Source organism: Zingiber officinale, chromosome 9A (genome assembly GCF_018446385.1).
Source record: "Zingiber officinale cultivar Zhangliang chromosome 9A, Zo_v1.1, whole genome shotgun sequence".
In the NCBI taxonomy this organism is placed as follows: domain Eukaryota; kingdom Viridiplantae; phylum Streptophyta; class Magnoliopsida; order Zingiberales; family Zingiberaceae; genus Zingiber; species Zingiber officinale.
The window spans coordinates 53,583,675-53,599,023 of NC_056002.1; the positions used below are offsets into that span (position 1 = coordinate 53,583,675).

The 15,349-nt window shown below is 41.0% G+C and overlaps 1 pseudogene; it reads right to left on the reverse strand.

Annotated features, from left to right (window-relative positions):
• Positions 1-191: 191 nt before the first annotated feature.
• On the reverse strand, positions 192-3,579 carry LOC122018690 (annotated as a pseudogene).
• Between the last annotated feature and the right edge of the window lie 11,770 nt (positions 3,580-15,349).

A 15,349-nucleotide genomic window follows, 5' to 3' on the forward strand; every position in this document is an offset into this window, starting at 1 on the left:
AAACACTCTCCATATTAATAATTATTAAATTCAATGCCCAATTCACCATGTTGTTCGATAAACACACATCAACGAATCACATGAAAAAATAAGGAAATCCTCTCGAATGGATCTAGTGATTAGTACATGAAATGTTATCATCATAAGATCTGGAGTTCGAATCTCGGTAAAATCGAGATAAATGCTTCCCTTATGTGTTAGTCATTATTCGAAAGGCTAATAGCCGTCCGTGATTTACCTTCTTCATATTGACCCTGGGACGGATTGACAAACGTATTCGTCTTTTTACCACCACATAAAAAAAAATAAGGAAAAAAGAGAAATTCCAGATGCCAATTTAGTGGCAAACTAATTTACAAAGAATCAATGATTAATTTCTCCATCTATCAAGATCAACATCTCGGTAGAACCCATCGAGTACCAACCAACCCATCTTCAAACCCCAAGTCAAATGGGTCTCTATGTGACAATGCATGAGCCACACTCCTGAAATTGTGATCAATTGTTTAAGAACATAATATTTTGTTCGGTTGTTTAACCGAGAATCAATACTAAATGTAATAAGAACTTTAAAATTGTTTACAAATTGAGCGAAAAAGGAGTGAGATGTTTCTTGAAAATTGTAGGAGTTCGTGGAGTTTAGCGTGTAAATGAATTTTTTTTGAAAATTCTTATAGATTTAGCAAATAGATCCCTTGATTTTCAGTAATTTCGAATTCGTACCTGGGTTGTCGTCTAGGAATCGAATGGCCACCCAACCGCCGGCCGGCACGGCGACGGTGTTCCTCTCCACCGGATCCACCAAGTTGAAACTCGCCGGATCGTTTTCCGGGTCGAAGTTTCCAGGGCCCTGCCCGACAACGAAGAAATTGAATCCATGGAGGTGCAGCGGGTGGCTCTCCGCCACGAGAATGTTCGTGTCCTGCATCACCACCTCCACGCTGGTGTTGAACGGCAGCACCGCCAGCCTCGTCCCGTTTCCCAACGCCATGTCGTTGCTCGGCGGCTCCCTGGTGTAGTCAAACGGCGCCGCCGGGAACGCGGGGAAGTCCTGCGTGTAGACCCCCGTCGACTGACCGAAGTAGTGCGCCTGAAGCAGGGCAGTCGCCGGCGTCACGAAGGAGACGTTGTTGATCGCCGCAGCGAACATGGTGTCGTTGGTGGGCCCTTGGCAGGTGGCGTTCGCCGGGCAGGGGAGGGTCCCCAGCCCCACCGTTGGTGGGCCCCTGGCAGGGGACACTCGCCGGGAACAGGGGAGTGGCCAGGCTGCGCAGCTTCCTGGCGAAGTTCTCTGGCAGGGTCGGCGCGCGGAGGGGGAGGGCCTTGTGGAAGGCGGCAGTTCGGAACTCGTACTTGAGCACACCGGCGACGGTGGTGTTGTCGTATGTGCCTCGGAAGGCGGTGGAGTAAGGCCGGGCCTCCATGAGGAAGGTGGCTCCGCTTGGTGCGGAGGAGGAGGTTGCTCGTTTGGCCGGTTGAGATGAGGATGATGTCGGCGTCGAAGGGCTTGACATAGACGCCGTCGACATCGACGACGGTGAGATTGTGGTCGGCGACTCTGAAGAAGAGCTCGTCGTTGAGAGCGGCGTTGATGAGGCGGAGCATGTACGTTTTCCCTGCCTCCACCTTCAACGTGAACGTATCTAAACATGTTTGGGGTTTAAAGGGCCCCCACGGGCGGGATCAACCGGTTATGACATGGTATTCTTGCAACATGGGTCGGGAGGTCGAAGGTCTGCGGCAGCAATTGCGATAACATCAATATCTGTCCGTGCTAAACACCTTCGACCGCCATGTCATCGCCGGGCCCGTATTCACCGTGATTTACTCCCTCTCATACTCGTGGGGCAGGGGTGAGGGGGCCGCTGGGCGGCGGGACCCGCCTTTTTGCAACATGTTTGGGGTTTAAAGGGTTTAAAGATTGTCGAGTTCAAAGGTCCCACATATTCATCCATACATTCCCATGTGTACATACATACATAAATTGTCACGACTTGTTATCTTGAATGGTTAGACCTACAAAAATATGGAACCATCGTATTAACGGCTCTAACAACGATCTCATATCATATATATATATATATAGAGAGAGAGGGAGGTTCAACAGGAGTATAAGTAACAAACGCATAGTGAGATATATCTACGGATGATGAAATTTTTACGATTCGACTCTTATCCAATCTAAATAGGATATCATGCGCTTATTATCTATGCCAAACCTCGGGGATAGTTAGACTATATATATATATACTAACATTGCCACTACTTAATTATTATCTTGAATGGTTTGACATACACAGATATAGTTAACGACATTAAAGATCAATCTTCTATCAACTTAAAAATACACAATACGATTGGTTGATTTGTAATAGATATTCTAGCATATACAAGTATTCTCTCGTTTAGCTAGAATTCTCAAATTGTGAGAGATATTTCGATAATATATGGTAGTTAATTATGAATTGATTTTTTTTAACTAAAAGTTGTTACCCAAAATTAGATAGAAACTCTAGACCTCAATTCAACTCAAAACCTTAATTCTGTTTTCTTTGATACCATGTTAAAGTTTGACGAGAGACATAATCGACATAATCCAAAAGCATTAGTTTAGACGATTAAACTAGAATTTTACTCTAGGCATTGGTACTTAAGGTCTTAATTGGTACCTTGAGCTGAGCAATTGTAGAGGGGACCGGGTAGGCCATTAATGGTGTAGGCATCCGAAATATTAGGTCCTCCTCCGATTTGAAGAGCTTCACTAATGATGGCCTCTATGTCAGCCTTCCACCACTCCCCTAAATATTAAAGAACCCTAACTTATAAATTTCTCCAAGTAAATTATTATTAACATGTGCTCAAACATTTTAGATCAATAGTTATAACGAAGAAATTAAACACAATTAGCATGTGTACCCAAGATGATAGGGACTTCCTTGTAGGGATTGGGGAAAGGATAGGGCACCCCGATCTTTGGGAGAATGATAAGAGGGCCGTAGAGGGTAGCTCTAAGCCACGAGATATGGGCATGCCAAAAAAAGGTGCCTCTTTGCCCTATAATGGTGAAGTCATACACATAGGTTTGCCCGGTTTGGATCGGGCACTGAGTCACATAGGCTGGTCCGTCGGCCCACCCACTCCTTAGTTGTCGAATACCATGCCTGAGACATATCAAAAAATTGGTGGATCAACTAACTCATTGTCTCAAGAACAATTGGTGCCCATACCAGTGAAGGGTGATGTTGTACGTGACATGGTTGGTGACTTTGACAACAACCCGATCGCCTTCCCTCACGATGAGCTTTGGCCCTGGAAATTGTCCGTTCACCGTCACAATGCTCTTGGTGTTGCAAAGCCGAGTCACTTTGGCCATTTGTACCTGCAATGGAACATACATAGATATAATGCATGACCAATGCACATATTAAACGACCTAAATAAGAATAGACAAGTACATTAAACTCGAAGTGCCTGATTTGCTCGGCTACTATGGCACTTGGAATGACGATAAGCATTACGTATGAGCCAATTAGAAAGGGAAGAGAGGGAGGAAGAAGAGAGGAAGCCATGGATGTGACCTTGAAGTGTGTTATGGAGTTAAAAGAGTTAGATAGATCCACACTATATAAATGAGACTTTTGTTAGGTGGATATGAGGTCCACTAAGTTTTTAAGTGTAGGCAAATTAAAGTAGCTAATTTAGTTTCTATAGAAGATTCTAAGATCGTCGTTATCACGTTTATAACTTATAAAATCTTTAGCATTATTTTAAAGAATCAAGTTCAGTCATTATCTCTAGACTAACTTAGGTCATCATTGATCTTGATTAGAGTGCAAATTGTTGCTGAGGTTGTAAAATTATAAATAAAATTATAAGTTTATAAGAGAAAGATATCTCCATTGATACGATTTTTTTTTGAGTAAAATCTAAAAATAAAAATCATGAAAGCTTAAGTTTAAAGTGAACAATAGTATATCATTATAGAAATATCTAAATTTCTTCTATTCAATTGCATGGATGATAGGTTTTAAATTTGAACAACTATTTCCATTAGATATATGTTTGTGATGGTAAGTTTTGCCTTCAATTCAAGCATGATTTAATAATTTTCATATATCAATCTTTGATATGGACATACCATTAATGGTCAGCTTTTGTGACCACAAGCTCAATCGATTGATGATAGTAACTTGACGAGCACAAAACCTACTTTTGGGGGCGGCTATTTCAACACAATTAATACATTGGATGTTATCCAATAGTCAACACATTTCAACCTACTTTTGTATGTGTAGATATAGTTAGATATGTCAAAACGGGGCAATCAAGCCGGTCATGGCTTGGGCCCGATCGACCCATTTTCAAATCTTCACGAGTCGAATGCTAGTAAACCAAGTTGAAGATTAGCATCATGGTAGTTTAGAATTCAAACTCCACACAAACTTAACATGGACAAAGCTAATTAGAAATTAAAACAGTCTATATTAATGTCATTAGTCAAGTGTAATACTTTTATCTTAACGGTCTCCTAGTGTCTATCCCACGAATACAGAGAGAGGTAAATATAGACATACAAACCTTAGACGCATGATAGAATAAATTCAGATCGACAGTTCCTATGACCTGGAGCTATATGATGGATGAAAAAATTTTATGCTAAGAATAGCTAAAATTTATAGAAGATAATGACATTCGTTTGATGAGAAATAAAAATGGATATCAGTAATTCACGTGGTTGAAGTGAGGGTCAGAATCAAGTCGAAAAAGACTTCTTTCTCTCATCTAAAATCGTGCATGGGACTTCCATCTTGCACACCGCTCTTAAGTGTTAGAAGAACTCATCTTCTTTATTCTTTTATTACCTTCCTTTTGCGTATATATAAAATTGGAAATCCATACGATTTCTAAAAAGGATTATGGTGTTCAGTTATAACTTTCTGGAAAGTTTTGATAGCAGGTTCATAGCTTTGGAGGTTATGGCAAGTTCTCTTCGCGATCATGAAATTTTTATTTTGCTATTCTTAAAAAACTATCAATCACAAAACAAAAACAGATTTTAAATTAAAATAAAGAAATATTAAAGTCAGAATAACTTTCCTTTATTTAATGACTAAATAAAGATTCGCTGGTTAATTCTATAATTAAATATCTTATTTCGTTTATGAATATAATAGATATATATTGTTGGCATGGTAGACAGGTAAGAAAGCAGTGAATTATTTGTTAAAAAAATAATTTTTTCTTGATTTTTCAATTTAGATTAGTCGTATAATTATAATAAATTAAATTAATAATTAAAAATAAAATAGGCGGAAAAATTACTTGGTTACAACGTACGTATTTGTTAATTCAAGACAAATGAAAGTACTATAAAGTCTTCTTCGTTAAAGGCGGAGAAGTATTTTACATTCGTTGAATTCTCAGAAATATACTAAAAAATGAATACAAGAGTTGTTGAATATTTCCTACCTCCAGTGGTCTTTTTATAGTCCGTGGAAAATATTATTCGCAGGTTGAAGACACCTTCAAAGTGGTCCAAGGCGCCTTCTATCGGATTGATTTTATCCACCAAAGATAAAACTTTATCCTCGGATAACGGCTAGTGAAGGCGCCTTCCATAGGTTGCGAGTGTCTTCCATGAAGCATTAAAGGCGCCTTCCAACCCATGGAAGGCACTTTCCACAAGGCAGACCAGGTTGGTCTTCTTCGCGTGGCTGATGCTCCTATTATCCGGAGTTGAGTTCACTCGAACTCAACTTCGACCTTCTCCTCGAGCAGACTTCCTTCTTGGCTTCTCAACCCTCGAATGACACGCACGTCATTCTCGTCCATCGGTGTACTCTTCCATAGCACCTCATCTCTCAGATGCACCGAGTCCATCGACTCCTTTTCTGTGTCATCCTTCTTGCTATCTACGTCTTCTACTTGACTTCTTGTATTCCTAAGTTCCTGCACACTTAAACACAAGAATCAAATACACAAGACTTAACTTAACTTGGTTAGTCACATCAAAACTACCACGGAAAACTTACAATTTTTATTTTTTTGATATGCATCAACACAAGTTAAAATTAGAGTTAAATAAAATGTAATAACATGGTTTTTTAAAGTGAATTGCAATCATTACAAAAAGTTACAATATAATGAAGTTAAGTACAAGGATAAAATTTCTAAAATTTCAAAATGTTATTCCTAGACCCCTCTTAGCTTGTACATATTTCTCCTCTTTGATCACATAAAAAAAAGGAAAAAAATAAAACAACCAGTTAAAAAATTTTACAATAATTTTCTAGGGGTACATTATTACTAGTCGATTAATATTTTTCAGAAATAATTGTTAAAAATATTTGATTTCTACTAAATAATCTTCTATTTTGATTTCTACTAGATTATTTTGTTAGAAATAATCTTCTATTTCTTCTCATTCAGGTGAAGAAACCTCTTTATATCAATTAAAGCACTCAAAAAGCAAAACTAGACATAAGAAGTTGTTTACAAGTGTTCTATTTTAGCTTCCGAAACCAAGGCTATATTTATAGCCCTGATCGGGGTGCCTATAAGGGTTCTAGGCGCCTGGAGAGCGATAAAACTTTATCTCTGCCGCAACGGATTATGTTTGACGCCATCCGGATAACAATTCGGGTCTAGGCGCCTGGAAGGGTTCCGGGCTCCTAGAGTCTGACGAGTCCAGACGCCCGGACCAAGAAAGTCAACATCTTATTGACTTTCAGTCCTGGTCTTCCGCTCGTGTTCCGCTTGCCTTGATCTGGGTCTTCCGCTCTGGCTCCGCTCGCTTGGGTAATCTTGGCCATCCGGAATAGGACTCACCCGAACACAACTTTCAGCCTTCGAGCAAGCTTCCGCTCTGGCTTCTCGTCCCTCGAAAATGTCACGTGCCTTCTTCTCATCTACCCGCGTATTCTTCCACAGTACTTCATCCCTCGGACGCACCAAACTCGTCGTCTCTCTCCCGTGTCGTCCTTCTCACTAGCTACGTCTTTTGCTCGACTTCCTGTGCTCCTAAGTTCCTGCACACTTAGACACAGGGTTAAAAACCAACAGGACCTAGCCTGACTTAGTTGATCACATCAAATCTACCTTAGGGTACCAACAAGAACAAGAAGATTCAAACATACTTAGATCAAAAGATATAGTGTTTACATCACACGAAGCTACTCCCTAATCCTAAATTCAGAGTTTACCCATAAATGCAGGGTTATAAACCCAAATCATGATTACAATTCAAAATTTTGATTACAAATTTAGATAATCAGAGAAATAAGAGAAGAATCTTAGGCTTAATCGAAGAATCCTCTTCCTAGATGTCTTGGTCTTCCTCCTTTCTTCCTCCTTTGCTCAGATGATGTGGATGGTCCTTGGATCTCATCCTCAGGCCTCCTTAGAACCCTTAGACGGTCCCTAAATTAGAACCCCAATCCAAATGGATGGATCTCCATAAATAGTGGCTGGAGCATAAGCTTGACACAGGTCCTACCCTGTTGCTTCATAGCACGACGGAGCATGGGTCGTGCCGTTGGGAATGGGCGCCCTTGGTCACTACTAGTCGTTGAGCACATCCCATGCTATTGAGCATGGTCACTTCGGATCAGAAGTCGAACTGAACACGGGTCGTGCCGTTGGGCACGACCATCCGTGTTTTATGTTGGAAGCTCTCAACTTGGTCTTCAAGCTATAAGTACCCCAGGTTGATTTTGATGTAATTAGCCAAGTCAAGTTAGGCTCTACATTATTTCATGTCTTACGTCTAAGTATGCAGAGACTTAGGAATATAAGAAGTTGAGCAGAAGATGTGACGGATGAGAATGATGGCACAGGAATCGAGTCGACGGACTCAGTGCATCCGAGGGATTAGAAGCTATGGAAGAGGATGCCGATGGAGCGAGAAGGATGCGCACAACACTTCTAAGGGACGAAAAGTCAGAGCGGAAGCCTACTCGAGGAGAAGAAAGATCAGCTAAGGAGCTGACCTGTCTCAAGGAAGGTACCTTCAATGGTTTGGAAGGTGTCTTTCATGAACAGTATTGAAGGCGCCTTCCAGCCTGTTGAAGGCACCTTCAGATGACCATTGACCCAAGATTAAGTTTTATATTCCATAATAAAACTTGGCTGATTGAAGGCGCCTTAAACCCAATTAAAGGCACCTTCAAGTTTCGGATAGAGTTTTTCAGGGGTTATAAAACGACCCTTGGAGGTAGGAAATAGATAACAATTTCATTATTCAATTCCTAGCTAATACCTGAGTTTTTCAAAGAGTGTAAGAGACTTCTCCGTTTTCAACAAAGGAGATATGTTTAGTGGAGTTTTACAACTGTCTTGGATTAATAACCACCTAAGTTGTAACTAAGTAAAAATCCTAGTCTTCTTACTTATTGTCTTTTTAAGTTGTTATTTCCTTTATGTTAATCAATTTTGCTTAATTAAATTGTGCATCTTTGTTAAACAAAAGTAAGAGATTATTTCTAACTATTATTTTAGGCTATTCATCCCCCCCCATCTAGCCGGTTGCACCAACACCAACACAATCTTCATTTTTTTCTTTATTCCATGCCCTAACACAAGAAATGCACAAGAGCAGTATCCCAACGAAGAAATGTATTGACATGAAATATAAAGAGATGAAATCATAAAATATTGGCATGCAAAAGAGATCAAAAGATACATCGAAATATATCAAAAAACCTATATAAAATAGACACATTAATAACTAGCTAATTAAATTATTTGATGTAATTAGCTAACTACATTGGTAATCAATTTAATAATTGATTGAAGACTAATTATGAAATGGAGAATTGATTAGATATAAATTAAGAATTAACTAAATTAGTTTAATTAACTTAGTAGGTAATGAAATTGTTAATATAATTACTCTAGTAGTTAGATTGTCTTTGTATCTTATATTTATAGGATTCAAGCTCGATGTGATCTCTCATACTTGAAGATGGTCAAGACAATTTACATTTGAAGTGGGTAGTTTCTTTTTGACCTCTTTAGATCTTTGACCTTAGTGCATAAAATTTGATTACGCATTGGTTATATATTTTTACTTGACTCGACTCTATATTTTCTTTGAGTTTGATACTTACATGCTTGAACTCAGACGTATTCCACTTGATATCTTGCAGTCTCATCGCTATCCATGTTACTTAGTATCATGTGTATCTTTTATTTTTATATACATTGATTACAACTCATACCTCTAGATATGATTGTGATACTGTTGTATAGAGATGATTATATTTGTGGATCGGATTATTTATTTTTTGCTTGTCATCACATTGTATACATCCTTATCAACCATTGTCTCTCAATTATGGTTGGGAGAGTCGTCAATGAGCGTTGTTATATCCTGTTGACCATTGTCTTTCATTCGTGATTGAGAGAGAATCATCAACGATTATGATATATTTAACTATTCACAAGACATCTGTGGTAGCGTGTTTATCACCCACAACCCAAAGCTAGATAGCTACACGTCCTATCTGTCCACTAGATAAGGTAGTGATAGCGTGTATTGTCACCCATAGACAGTGACATTTATATGTTTTGACTGCCCACTGGACCAGATGGTGGTAGCATGTATTGTCGCCTGCAGTTAGTAGCTGAAAAGCTAAATAACTACCTCATCCTATCTATCCACTAGACCATATAGTGACAGTATATATTGTCACCCTTAAATAGTGGGCACCTTAACTTCCCATGAGATTCATTCGTGATAGCATGCTGTTGCGCACAGTTAGGACTTGTTATATGCTTGTTATGTTGAGTTTATGCAAATGATTTTTGGATGTACTGTATGTACTCCCATTTTACTAACTATATTCAGTTGAGTAGGTTAGTGGAGGGTTATGTAGTTGTTTATGTTTTTGTTAGAAGTTGATTATATTGATACTTTTACTTTTATAGTAAGTATTTTACTTGAGACTGCTTTCTTTGATCTCCTTATATGTAGTATCATGTATATATTGGGTTGCAATGGTTGCAAACAAAATTCCATATTAAAAACATATGGAAAGGATCATGGACTTATAAGGGAAAGATATCTTCATTGATATGAGCATTTTGGGTAGAGCTCAAAAATAAAATCATGAGGGCTTAGGTTTAAAGTTGACAATATCATATCATTGTGGAGTTATCTAAATTTTTTTTGTTCTAACAATTCGTACCAGAGCCCGGACTACCAAAAGGACTAACTGCCGACTGTGTACAAGAGTCATGGTCTAATCAAGCCATGTGGGTGAAATATTGATCTCTAACGAAGGAAGTGCGAGCTCCCATGCATGTATGAATCAAATTGACCAGACACCAGGTAGAGAAGTCCTAGTTGCGGCTAGGTAAGGAAGTCCTAGTAGATTGGTTGGACTGAGGGGTAGGAAAGTCGTGGTGGGTCAATGACCAGATGACATTAAGCAGATATGCTTCTTTCATTTGAGGGAGGAATTATTGGGTTGCAATTGTTGCAAACAAGATCTCACATTAAAAATATATGGAAAGGATCATGGACTTATAAGGGAAGGATATCTCCATTGGTATGAGGTCTTTTGGATAAAGTCCAAAAATAAAATCATGAGGGCTTAGATCCCCATTGCAGAGATATCTTAATTCTTTGAGTCCTACATCATGCACTACCTATCTTATACCCACTGAGTATTTTGTATTCACTACTACTTATTTTTTGTTTGACTTCCATGTTAGCATATAGAGGACTGGCTATGTCGACTACCCTAGTGTCGCTCATAAACCAGTGCTCATCAATCCCGCTCGACTTCGAGTTATTGGATTTTATTTTTCTATTGTTTTGATTCGGTTGCTTTTTGTATTGTCTCTATGAGTTTTTTTTAGACTAATCTTTATCTTATTTAGTTTAGTATATTCACATGCACATGCATACACACACATCAATATTGGTATTTAAAATAACAAGTTATCGAGTTTTTTTATTTTATATCGACATTTATTTTGCTTGATTTGAGTTCGATATTGTATTTTCCATATTGCCATTAGGGGTATCGTTCGACAAGTATATCATGACAATTTGTACCTGCAATGAAACATACATAGATATAATGTATGGCCAATGCACATATTAGACAACCTAAGCAGGAAAGACTGGTACATTGAACTCGAAGTGCTTTATTTGCTTGTCTACTAGGGAGCTTGGAAGGACGATAAGCATTAAGTATGAGTTTATTAGAAAAGCAAGAGAGGGAGGAAGAAGAGAGGAAGCCATGGATGAGACCTTAAGGTGTGTTGTGGAGTTAAAAGAGTTAGATAGATCCGCACTATATGAAAACTTTTATTAGGTGGAAATGAGGTCCACCCAGCTTTAAAGTGTAGGCAAATTAAAGTCGCTAATCGAAACAAAAGATTAGTTTCTATAGAAGACTCTAAGATCGTTAGACGGTTATCACGCTAACAACTCGTATAATCTTTAGCATTATTCTTAAGAACCAAGTTGAGTCATTATCTCTAGACTTTTTGCAACTAAACTAAATTGTAGGTGGATTGAGGGAGCAAGAGGGAGGTGTTAGAACCAACTCGAGTCATCTTCGATCTCGATTAGAGCGCAAATTACAAGGATGGTAGGTTTGAAGTTTGGCTATGAAAACCATGCGGTACCTAAAAACAGGAGTCGTACAATTGCCAACCATTTCGATTAGACATAGTCTTCTATTAGAGTTGGCAATTATGCGGCCAATTCTCGTAACTACTTGAAAGGTTACGATAAATATAAACATAATTTTATAAATTTCCATGTCACTTTGAAAGTTTACCTATTAGGGAAGATGACATTTTATTTTACTTTAAGACCTTAGCATTCAATTGTAATAAAAATGATTACATTCATTTTAGACGTCTCTTATAATTTATCCATGGATTATATGAAGATAAATAGACTATGAGATCAGCTTATAACTCATGTTATTAACAAGAGGTTAAAACCTTAGCATCCAAGCAGTGAGTATGATCAATAATATGAATCTTATTTACCAACTTATATCGTACCTCTTCGATGAGTAATACACCTCAAAATTAGGTAAATATATCAATGTCTAGACATACCATTGAAGGCCCATTAAAGACAATAACATGACGAAACCTAATTTTGAGGGAGGGCGTTTCAAACAAATTTAAAACATTTACAATAATTTAAAACTCTATGATCAAATTTAATAATACTATTCTCTTATCTTATGTTTCGCATATCTTTCCGAGGATAGGGACAACAACTAAAATCTGAGGTAACCTTAATATGCCTAATCTATTTTATTTTCCTTTGTCGGCCACAGCTATATCTTGCTACTGAGGCCATCGGGACTATGGTATAATGAAAAGATATCAATTGTCATTCAGATATTCACGATTTAATTTTTAACTATGACGTATTTGTAAAAAAAAAAAATTAAATGAGACTTGTAATAAAAAAATACTGGACTTCGACTACTCACAACGAATATTTTTCAATTTATCTTGATAATTGATAGAAAATTTTTATAAATCGAATCGATTATTTAAATTTTATCTAACCTAATTAATCTGTTATTTATACTCTGCTGTTGAGATCGCCTCGTGTGGTACGTACCCGTTACGTTTTTCAGTGTGATCCAATCGTGTGCGTATAGATATAGTTAGAGATGTCAAAGGGGGTCAATCAGGTCGGTTATGGCTTGGGTCCGATCGACCCAATTTCTTAATGTGTTGGGCCAGGCATGACTAATGAACTTTCAACTCTCCACAAGTCAAATGCTACTAAGCCAAGTTGACGAGTAGCGTCGATGGTAGCTTAAAGTTCCAACTCCACACAAACTTAACATGGACCAAGCTAAGTAGGAATTTAAATAGATTATATGAATGTTGATCCGGCGGTAATGACGGGGGACTCATTTTGAGGGAAGTCAATGTCACATGGAGGTTGAAAGGTAAAAGGTCAATCAGAGGTTTGGTCGAGCAGATAAAGATTGGGGCGGCAGGCCGAACGTTCCGAACGGAAGAAAAGATACCCCGGTTGGGAGTCCGGGTTCCGACGCTCATGTTGAACAGGGTCGACTGGCCGAGCGGATAGTCCGCTCGGCCGAAGGCATAAGACAGTAATGCTGTGAACAGTCTCATCCGAGCACGTGGCCGGGAGAATCTTCCAGGTCGGACCGATATCTACGCCCGGTCGGGCAGATGCTTGCCGAGCGGACGGACGCTCGGCTGGGGCAAAGGGAGAGAAAGACAAGGGGACGCGGGGAAACATCTTCTGACAGCAAGTATGTTCAACGACCAGGCCATACGCAGGATCTCACAACAGAGGGTTCCGCTGTCCTATCAGATGGTTCCGCTGTCCCATCAGAAAGATGCTCAGACTGTAACAGTATGGGGTCAGGCAAGCTCCTCTGACAAGCTCATATTGAGGTATGGTTAGAGGACACGTATTCACCTCGGTATGTATACACTCGCTTCTCCACATCCCTATATAAGGGTCCTCATACTTCGCCGGAGGTACGCATTCTCTGGTGTATTCGAAGTCACTTCTGCATTTCCCCTTGCCCGACTTCTTTGCAGGTTCGCCGGAGACCCGGGCGACCGGTCAGAGATCCACGTCAGCATTTCGGAGAGCGCCACGTGCCCTGCGTCCGTTGATTCAGAGTTCGGACATGATCAAATTGGCGCCGTCTGTGGGAACGCACCTACATCCGAGCGGAAGCAATGGACGAAGCTGGACGACCGCACACGGTGATGCTCTCCACGGAGGAGCTCGACGCTCTGATCGAGGCCAGAGCTGCTAAGCTTGTGGAACAACAAAAACAGAAAGCGCATGCTGAGCGGATCGAGCAACAAGCGACGTCCGCGTCGGGAGGCCGAGCGGAAGTACCACCGCCCACGGTTCCATTTCACCGGGTCCTATTTCATACGCCTCCTGAAGTCGCAACAGTTAATCGGGACCGAGGATCTTCGTCCAACGAGGCGCTCATGCAAGACAACAGAAAAGGCAAAGCTCCCCGAACGGACGCCTCCCCCGAACGGATCAACCGGCAATTTTCAGAAGTCATCCTGCGGAACCCTTTACCAAAGCACTATGTGCCCCCGACGATCGGTGAGTACAACGGAACCACCGACCCGGATGATCATTTGGGTAAGTTCGACAACACAGCTACCCTACATCAGTACACGGCTGGAGTAAAGTGCCGGGTGTTCCTTACCACCCTCTCGGGATCGGCTCAACGGTGGTTTCGAAGGCTGCCGGACTGATCCATTACAAGTTTCAAGGAGTTCCGCACGGCTTTCCTCCACCATTTTGCAAGCAGTCGGCGCTATCAGAAGACTAGTGTTAGTCTATTCGCCATCAAGCAAGAGTCCAGAGAGCCGCTCAGAGCTTACATTCAGCGATTCAACCGGGTGGCCATGGATATCCCAACGGCCACCTCAGAAACGATGATGAACGCGTTCACGCAGGGCCTCATGGACGGCGACTTCTTCCGTTCACTGATTCGGAAGCCGCCCCGAGACTACGATCACATGTTACACCGTGCCAACGAGTACATTAATGTGGAGGAAGACCAGGCGGCTAGAAGAAAAGAAGTTCCAACTGAGCGGCTAGCCCCCGCCGAGCGGAAGCCTGCCAATCGCCAGGAGCCGCCCAGAGGACCGAGGGCCGAAGCAGCCCGCCCTCACCACACGAGGTCCCAAGCAGTCCAAGAGGTAGCTGCCGAGCGACCCAAACCTAAGAAGAAGGTATGGACCCATATGTTTTGCTCGTTCCACCGGACCGACACGCATAACACCAGAGATTGCCGGAGCCTTCCTCTGATAGCCCACCCCGCTCCTCGGAGTAGCCGACGTCGCTCACCATCAGCCGACAGGCGACAGCAACACCATGAAGCCGATCGGCGTATCTCCGACAGGCGACAGTGACAGTCTCCCGAGCGGCATCATCCTCAGAAGCACGAGGACTATCCCCGGGTGTCTGGGGAGCGGCCTAAGCCGTCCGCTCAGGAAGAAGAAAATAGAAGCAACACGTCCCACGGCGAAATCAACATCATCGCTGGCGGGCCGACCGGAGGTGACTCCAATAGAGCACGGAAGGCAAGTGTCAGGCAACTCCAGATCCATGCGGTCGGCTGCAACCAAGAACGGGCGAGTGGACCCGAGATCAATTTCGGACCCAAAGACTTGGAGGGAGTCGAAGTGCCACATGACGACGCTCTCCTCATCAAAGCGGTAATATCTAACTATACTATTCACCGCTTTTTTATCGATACAGGAAGTTCGGTCAATATTATATTCAAAAAGGCCTTCGACCAACTGCAAATTGATCGAGCCGAACTATTGCCCATGACAACCC